Raw genomic sequence first — 9,945 nt, forward strand, 5'->3', positions numbered from 1 at the left:
AATCAGACTCACTCTAGACCTGTGTTCTTCAACCACTGGTCCGCAGAAATTTCCTGCTAGTACATGCATCGGGCCCGAGACAGTGATGCGGCGTTGTCTTTGGGTCAACTCCCTCTTCCTCAGTGCTGCATTGCACAAAGACATGAGCAGCAGCTCCCAAGCGCTTTCTGCACCTCATGCGGAAGCCTTCTCTCTGACGTCACGTGAGAGAAGGCTTCCGAATGAGGTGCAGGAGCCACTGCCCGTGTCTTTGTGCACTGCAGTACTGAGGAAGAGGGAGCTGGCCCGAAGACAACACCGGGGGCAGCATAAAATGGCCAGAAGTTAATGCACAGCATGGAGGGACAGAGACAACAAAGGTAAGGGGAATGATTTTAGTTTTGAATTTAGTGATTGATTTACATCTGCTGTCTGTTCAGGAAGAAATGCATTTGTTTCTTTTCCTCTGGGGTTGTACTGCATGCAGAGTCTTGCATCTTAGGGTTTGTTTGTATATATTAGTACTTTTAGTTTTTGGTCCCGTATTTGTATGGGGTTATTTGTGCTCTGGTAGGAATGAATATTGAGAAGCATACAGTGTAGTTTAATTTTGTGATTAACCATTATGTGTTGTTAATACGATTATATTGTGTGTGTGTATATAGGTATATGGAAAAAAATGGTATTCCAATTAGTACTATTATGGGGACGGGGTCTGGGGTGGAGATGGGCAGGGTCTAGCCACAACATAACCCAGTGTTCTTCAACTGCCGGTCCACAAAATAATTATTTTATTTCCGCCGGTCCATAGGTGTCAAAAGGTTGAAGAACACTGGGCTATGCACAGCATTCTTCATTGCAAAATTCTGGGCTAGTTGTACCTCCCATTGACCCTAGCTATGGGCCTGTGACTAGAGGTCTGCATGGGAACGAGGATCGTGGGAATCCCCCCTAACCCACGGGGACCCCCCTCTAGCCAACGGGACTCCCACGGGGATGGAAGACTTTGAAAGCAGGGTTCGTCCATATAATATAATGGACACGTCAGCCTTAGTAAAAGAGGGGGTTTATAAGTTAATTACCTGAACAGAAAACAAAAAAAGGGTTCTACCAAAGAGATTCCACAAGGAAAACAGCAGCGCAAACACAAAAGAAACTGTGGAATTGATGATCCTGTCAGAAGTAATTGCTGCTTTTTATGGGGATGGGTGGGGACGGAGAGGATCCTGACAGGGACGGGTGGGATTTCTGTCCCCGTACAACTCACTACCTGCGACTCGTCCCCTGTATACTTTCCCTCCTCCCCCTTGTCCTGAAATTTGCTGCTGGCACTGCATCTATATTAAAAACTCTTCTGTTTTCTAACTGAGACTAGCCTTACCTGCGTCCGTTCTGGCTCAGCATGAACTTGTTTAACTTTGTCTTGAATCCTAGGAGGGTGTTTTCCCCTATAACAGCCTCCGGCAGAGCGTTCCAATTTTCTACCACTCTCTGGGTGAAGAAGAACTTCCTTACGTTCGTACGAAATCTATCCCCTTTCAATTTTAGAGAGTGCCCTCTCGTTCTCCCTACCTTGGAGAGGGTGAACAACCTGTCCTTATCTACTAAGTCTATCCCCTTCAGTACCTTGAATGTTTCGATCATGTCCCCTCTCAGTCTCCTCTGTTCGAGGGAGAAGGAGAAGAGGCCCAATTTCTCTAATCTTTCGCTGTACGGCAGCTCCTCCAACCCCTTAACCATCTTAGTCGCTCTTCTCTGGACCCTTTTGAGTGGTACCGTGTCTTTCTTTATGTATGGCGACCAGTGTTGTATGCAGTACTCCAGGTGAGGGCGCACCATGGCCTGGTACAGCAGCATGATAACCTTCTCCGATCTGTTCGTGATCCCCTTCTTTATCATTCCTAGCATTCTATTCGCCCTTTTCGCCGCACATTGCATGGACAGTTTCATCGATTTGTCAATCAGAACTCCCAAGTCCCTTTCCTGGGAGGTCTCTCTCAGTACCGCCCTGAATAGTGAAGGAATCAGGGCATCATGTAGTGCTTGAAGAAAATGGAACAACTGTTCCAGAGACCTGCAGAAAATATAGAGGGATTAGCCAGAGTGAGGGACTGAAGAGAGAGACAGGATAGTGCAGGCTGACTGGTGGAAATGGGAACAGACTGGGTAGAGAGTTGCGCGGGGATGGAAATCTCGCCGTCCCCACCAGTACTCACCCATCTCCGTGAGGAATCCCCATACAAGTTACCTGTCCCCATAAAAAGCAGAAACATATATTTTTTTTAAGTCTTAGTTTATTTAAACCAGGGGTGCCCAACCTTTTGGCTTTCCTGGGCCACATTGTTCGAAAAATGTTTCTGGGGCCTCACAAATGCGCAAATGCTGCAGCAAGACAGAGGAGGGAGCTGGCAAGACGGTAAACACCTGGGGGGCAGCAGAGGAAAACACTGCATCGCCCTCGACAGGGGCTACACAAAATACTTCACGGGGCCGCTTGTACACCCCTGATTTAAACCAACCATAAAATACAATATAAATAAATAACAGTGAACAGAAATAAGAGATGCATACATCACCAGAAAGAATTAGAATAGACATTAGGTCATGTGACTGTAGAGTCGACCATTTCTTGTTAAAAGAAACGAGTTGGATTTTTTGGCAACATAAAGCTCATATCTGTAGAGCAAACAAATCTGGTTCCATCATCTGGCATAGGTAACTTGTGAGAGGTCCTTCCAAGATCCACAAATGGTTTTTAATTGAGCAATGAGTAAAGAATCAAACTCATTTAAAGCAGATTTGAGAGAGGCACTTTTCAGGACAATGTTTGCATAAGAAAAATGTGCCTAAACTGAACTGGAAACCCCAAAACAAACTCGGCAAGTACTTCATTTTGTACTAAACACAATTGGTGACATAGCCATGAGAGGGGGCTGGGCCTTCCACTTTGAGCTTAGCCCCCCTCAAAATGAACATCTCCCTTGCTGTTGCCGGTGGGACATTTTGTTTTTCCATCATCTTGGTCCCTGTTTCTGCTTTTGTCTATCTTCTACCGATTCTCTTTCCAGGCCTTGGGAACCCTGGTTTCATCCCCGCTGGAGTCCTGTGAGCCCGGGCAGGATCCCCGCGGGAGTCCCGTGAGCTGGGGAGGGGGTCCCATGGGACCTGCGTGATTCCCGCAATCCCTGTGCCGTCCTCTAGTTCTCTTAGGCTTCCACGGCTGGCGTCATTTTTGGTGCAGTTGTCTGGGTATTGCTGTGGCTTTCAGCATGATGGTTGAAATGTCAGTACCACTTATTCAGACATGGCAACAATCAGAATGGTTGGAAGTCAGATGGAAAAGAATGTGTAATGGAGAGGGATGGGGAAGAACTTATCAGGCGGTGATGGTCTGTAGAACAGATACAGAATGTGTGTGTGTGTGTGGGGGGGGATGATATGGACAGGGAAAGAGATAAGGCGGAGGAGTAGACTTTAGTTTCAGTTACATGAGTCATTCTATATGTGCAATAGCAAAGAGGCTGACCACATCTTCAGAGGGGGAATCCCCATGTGCAGTTATGCTATTCACTTTGCCCAACTCTGTCTGGATTCTCACATTGTGATTTTTTTTTTCTTTTATCAAAGTGCCGCTATTGGAAAAACTGTGAAGATGGCTGCTCTAGGGCAGTGTTTTTCAACCTTTTCAAGCCAAGTACCCCTGCTCAAACTCCACTCCAGACCTGTCCAAACTCTACCCCGACTGCACCCCCATAATAGTACTAATTGTAATGCAATTTCTTCCATCCATTTTTCATATAGACATAATATAATCTTAATACATAAGGGTAACCACAAAATTTAAAAAACACAAAGCACACTGTGCATAGAGAAAATGTTAGTTATTTATATTGGGGGGGGGGGGGTTTCAAAGAAGTCAAGGCAGATGACTTTAAAATACTCTGTCACCTCAGTAACAGCTATAGAAAAATAGACAAATATATTGCAAAATAAAGACAGCAGATATAAATTCTCAAAACAGACAGATTTTGGTCAATAAATTGAAAATAAAATCATTTTTCCTACCTTAGTTATCTGGTGATTTCAAGAGTCTCTGGTTGCACTTCCATCTGACTTTGCATCCAATATTTCTTTCTTTCTGCCTCCTGCATGCTTCCTCTCCTGACCTCATTCCATTCCCCAACATCTCTCTCTATCCCTCCATGAGTCCAACTTTTTCTTTCTCTCTCCCAGCCTCCCTTCCCCGCCACACCCCAAAGCCGACCCTGCCACCCACCACACTCCATTCCCCCCAACTTTTTCTTCCTCTCCCTGCCCCTTCCCCTTCCCCGCTGATTTCTACCTGCCTCCCTGATCCATCTCTGAAGCCAACCCTGCCACCCGACACACTCCATTCCTCCCAAATTTTTTCTTCCTCTCTCCCTGCCTGTCCCCCCACCCCCCACTGGTCACCACTGCTGATTCCTCCCTGTCCCAAAGCTGACCTTGCCACCCGACATGCTCCATTCCCACCCCTGCGCCGCCACCACCACAACCAAAAGGGACAGGTCAGGCATATGTAGCGACTGCACCCATCCAATCCACAGGCCTTCCCCCGATGTCAATTCTGTGAGCTGGCTGCGTGCATTCGCTGCACGTGCCTGGCCCGTCCCTGTTGCAAGATGGGGGGTGGGAATGGAGTGTGTTGGGTGGCTGGGTCAGCTTCGGGGGTGGGGCAGGGAGGAATCAGCAGTGGCAAGCAGTGAGAGATCCCAGGAGGTGGCCAGCCCGCATACCCCCTGAGGTATGCGTACCACAGGTTGAGAAACACTGCTCTAAGGTAAGCTAGTATTAAAGATAATAAAATTCTAAGTGCGCATGCGCACTCCTACCTGCTTGATCTGTAGGTTTGTGGCAGGTAGGAGTGCGCATGCACGCTTAGGGTTCTATTAGCTTGGGACAACGGCCCCACACTCGGGGACCTCAAGGTAATGTTCTGCAGGTCTGGCCGGCTCTTTTACACTCCCTGGCTGATGTTATTTTTAAGTTCAAAGCTGCGACGGTAGCTCCTCTCACAAGGCGCACCTGCATCTTAGAAGGCTTCCGACGTAGGTGGGGATTGTGAGAGTTGCTGCAGCAGCTTTAAACTTAAAAATAACTCCGGCAAATAACTAAGGGAGCCATTTTAGCTGCATGCTGCTGAGAAGGGAAAGGAAGGGACAGGGGAGGAGAAATGCTGCTGCTGCTGCACAGGGACGTGGGTATTACTGCTGCTGCTACTGCACAGAGAAGTGAAGAGGGAGGGAAATGCTGCTGCACATGGAAATGGAGGGGGAGGGAATGCTGCTGCGGCTGCTGCACAGGGAAGTGGGGGGGAGGGAAATGCTGCTGCACAGGGAAGTGGAGGGGAGGGAAGTGCTGCTGCTGCACAGGAAGTGGGGTGGGGGAGGGAAATGCTGCTGCTTCATAGAGGGCAGGGAGAGAGACAGATAGAAAGACAGCGGGAGGGAGAAAGGAAGAAAGGCACAGGGGCAAGCAGAGAGACAGAAAGAAAGAAAGAAAGACAGACATATATTCTAGCACTCGTTAATGTAACGGGCTTGAAGACTAGTTAAAGAAATAAATCAATCAATCTAGTAAACTTACCTTAGAGCAGTGTTTCACTTTGTTTGTGTGCATTGGGAAGCCGTGTTAGAGCATCAATTGCTCTGCTAGTTTACATGGCATTTCATTATTAATGACCTTATATGCATGGCCGGATCGGAGAATGAGCAATTGTGCAGAAAACCACGCGATGAGCCATTTTCTGCATCAGGTCGGCAAATATGATCGTCGCTAAAGTAGTAAAAACTGGTTTAGTGACCATCATTGATTTTTGTGCATCTAGTCCCAGTTCTTGTCTTCAATGCTACCATGCCACATCCCAAACCACTTTAAAGAATTAGATAAAATAATATCCTACAAATAAAGGGAGAAAGCAAAGACATTTTTAAAAAAACCATAAGTACAGAACACAGACACTTAAATCACACAACACCTACACATTCAAGGTCAGTGCACATCCCCTCAGGAAACCACCTCACACAAAAACTTCCATTCACCACAAGAATACGCACATCAACCCCCCAAAACCCTCCCACAGATGATACCCAAAGGAAAAGAAGACATGTGGCAATAGAACACAAGTCAAAAGGTCACTAAATTTCATCAATATTGGACTTTATTGTAGCAGAAAACAAAGCCAACAAACAAATAAGAAATATGTATGATCTGTGTATGAGGAATAAGAATCTCATGTAAATAATAAAACAAAGACTTTGTAAATTTGCTAGATCAATTACAAAATATTCAGGAAAGAACTTAACTGTTCTATTCAAGAAATTTGTCAAATGATCTAACTAAATCTGATCGACCCTCCACAGGTCCCGACTCTTGTAATCCGCCTAGAACTGAAAGGTATTGGCGGGATAGAAGACACCGATGTAATGTAATGTAATACCAATAATGTGTCTTCTTTTTGGTTTGTAAGCAATTGAAAAGTCTGTAAAAGAAAAATTTAATACAAATAAAGTTTAAAAGAAATAGAATGCTTGTTAGTATATGGAAAGGAAAACAAACCATCTAGACTTCCACTGAAACTACTAAAAATTAGAAAAAAAAAAAAAAAAAAGGAAGGTGGACATAAGAATAGCCTTCCTTACTGGGTCAGACCAATGGTCCATCAAGTCCAGAAGCCCATTCTCACGGTGGCCAATCCAGGTCACTAGTACCTGGCCAAAACCCAAGGTGTAGCAATATTCCATGCTACCAATACAGGGCAAGCAGTGGCTTCCCCTGTGTCTTTCCAACTTCAAATTATACCACTGGGTGACAACTAAAAATTGCCCTCCTCTGACCTCCTGTATACACAATGGAAAACCATTGAAAGCGAAGAACTAAAAAGGAGCCCCACTGGAGGCCCTGCTCAGAGGCATAGCGAGGGTAGGAGGTGCCCAGTGCGGTGGAGCTCCCTGCCCTCTTCTCCGCCCCCTCCCTGCCACATACACACTCCCTTCTCCCCTACCGCTTTAACTTTGCCAGCACGACCAGCATCTCTAACTTACTGCTCACACCAGCCTTGTCTCTCCCTCCGATTGTCACTTCATGGTCCTGCAGCCAGGAAGTGACTTCAGAGGGATAGCCAAGGTTGGCACAAGCTGCTGCTCGTGCCAGTGATGGGGGGGAAGGAAAGGCGCATTGGGGAGCATGAGGAGACATGCTAGCACCCCTACCAAGACAGTGTCTGGGGGTGCCCCTCCCCTTACTACACTACTGGCCCTTTTGTACAGAAGAGCTCAACCACAATACCATTGAACCTATAATAGAAACGTGGCATAAAACTGCCTGTTGGCTGAACTTCACCCCCAGCCAGTCCCCCATCAAACCAAGACTCTTTGATAAAGAATTCCAGTCAGGCACAGCGATACCAAATGGATTCAGTTAGATGACAAAAAATAAGCTCAACTGAATAATAGACTTCATAGTCCAAAAAAGATTTGTAAACAGACAAGAAGTACTCTCCAGATGCAATGCAACCCCATGAATTTTCACAGTCTTCCAGACAGAATAATAGCTACAGTCCCAAAAATGATACTGCCTCACTGATCTCAACCCACTGGAAGATATATTCAGACACCACTGGGGGGAGGTCTCAAGACAATTCTACAAAATCCTCAATGCAAAAAAAACAAACACAACCCATTTACACCAACAAAAATGGGAAGAAGACACAGGCCTGAAATAGACACATGAACAATAGACAAGAATCTTGACAAACATGCAAAGGATCTCAACTTGTACCAACCATCTAAACACCCAAATCAAAATCTTCTATCAAACCTACATCACTCCCAAATGCATGCGTAAGATCCGCACAGAAATACCAGATACCTGCTGGAGAGGATGTAGCCAAAGGGTGACTTTATGATAGAGCTGCCCAAAGATACAATAATTCTGGAAAACAATCCTAATCAAAATCAGAAAACACACCATTAAAAAAAAGCCATAAATACAGGATCGTTAAGACCGCATGGGTCCACTCCAGTCCGATTCCAGTGGACTACACTCTGCTACCACTGGGAATAATGGCTGAAACACCACCAACCCTACTAGATAAGAGACATAACAAACTTCATGCTTTTGTCAATCAGAATGACAGTTGCAGCAATCTGGAGGGAAGTTAAAGCCCCTTGCATAGTGAAAGTGAAAGTCTGGCAAATACTCAAACTGGAATGGGGAACAGCAATAGTAAAAGACAAAAGAAGCAGAATTTTTTTTAAAAAAAATTGGAAATCCCTCCTACAAATAAAGGGAGAAAGCAAAAAAGCCATAAATACAGAACATAGACACCTAAACCACACACACATCCCACGACAGTGCATGTCCCCTCAGGAAACCACCTCACATGAAAACTCCCATTCATCACAAGAATACGCACATCAACCCCCCAAAACCCTCCCACAAATGATACCCAAAAGAAAAGAAGACATGTGGCAATAGAACACAAGACAAAGGTCACTACATTTCATCAATATTAGTCTTTATTGTAGCAGAATACAAAGCCAAACGAATAAGAAATATGTACGATCTATGTGCACGAGGAATAAGAATCTCTAATGTACTCTTCTCCCGCCGTAGTCGCTGTAATAGGGGATTAACAGACCCGCGAATACAGAAAAAACGTGAATAACTTTTTCATACGTTATTCGCTGTTTTCTATTAAAAACCATCATTAATATGGTGAACCACGAATAACATGGTGGGAGACCTGGCCTGTTTCTGAAGGAGAGACAAAACACGGCGAAGAAAGTGCTGGGAATCAGCGATTTTCTCTGCAAACGCTTGGAATCAGCGATTTCTCTATGCAAGCTGATGTAATTTGGGGGGGGGGGGAGCCAGCAAGCTAAAAACCATGAATAATCAAAAAAACTGTGATTGCTGAAACCGCAAATATGGAGGGAGAAGTGTAAATGATAAAACAAACTCTCCCTTTTACTAAGCTGCGTTGGAGCAGCGTCAGAGCATTTAGCGCTCCGGGCCATGGTAGAAACCTCTACCGTGGCTTAGTAAAAGAGGTCCAAAGACTGTACATTTGCTAGATCAACATGCTAGATCAAATCCTCTGTCTCTCCGGTTCATAGACAACCCCGCGAAAGACAAAGGTGCGCGCCGACAATTGAGCGCAAGACGGAGGCACGCGCCGAAGAAAATTACAGTTTTTAGGGGATCCGACGGGGGGGTTTTGTTGGGGAGCCCCCCCAGTTTACTTAATAGAGATCGCACCGGCGTTATGGAGGGGTTTGGGAGGTTGTAACCATCCACATTTTACTGTAAACTTAACTTTTTCCCTAAAAACCCCCCAAACCCCCCACAATGCCCCCACAATGCGGCGCGATCTCTATTAAGTAAAGTGGGGGGATTCCCCCCAACGCCCCCCCGTCGGAGCCCTAAAAACAGTAATTTTGTGCGGTGCGCACCCCCGCACTGCGCTCAATTGTCTGGGCGCGCCTTTGTCCCGGTGCGCTTTTGACCTGACACCGTCTCTCCTTTTGGTTTGTAAGCAATTGAAAAGTTTGTAAAAGAAAATTTTAATACAAAGAAAAAAAAAAAAAAAAGAATGCTTGTTGGTGTATGTAGCTTGGCAGCAGGCTGCAAACAAGAATCTTGTAAGTGTGCACTCAGGGGAACTCAATCGGTGCAGAATTTCAGGAGGAGCTGCACCAGTTCACCTGCAGTACTCTGTACTCTCTGTTCCCTCTATCTCGATCAGCAACTCGCACCTCCAGACCCCTAACAGCCAGCAACTGTTCCTCCTGTTATTGCATAAAGTTCAAAATGTACCAGTTAGAGCTACCACCATCACGTATGGGAGGGGCAGAGTCAATCTTTTCTTTCCTTTTGCATTTCCTAGTTCAGAGTTCTTTCTTTTTTCAGTTCTTCATTAGGACC

The sequence above is a fragment of the Geotrypetes seraphini genome, chromosome 3, assembly GCF_902459505.1.
Source record: "Geotrypetes seraphini chromosome 3, aGeoSer1.1, whole genome shotgun sequence".
Lineage (NCBI taxonomy): Eukaryota > Metazoa > Chordata > Amphibia > Gymnophiona > Dermophiidae > Geotrypetes > Geotrypetes seraphini.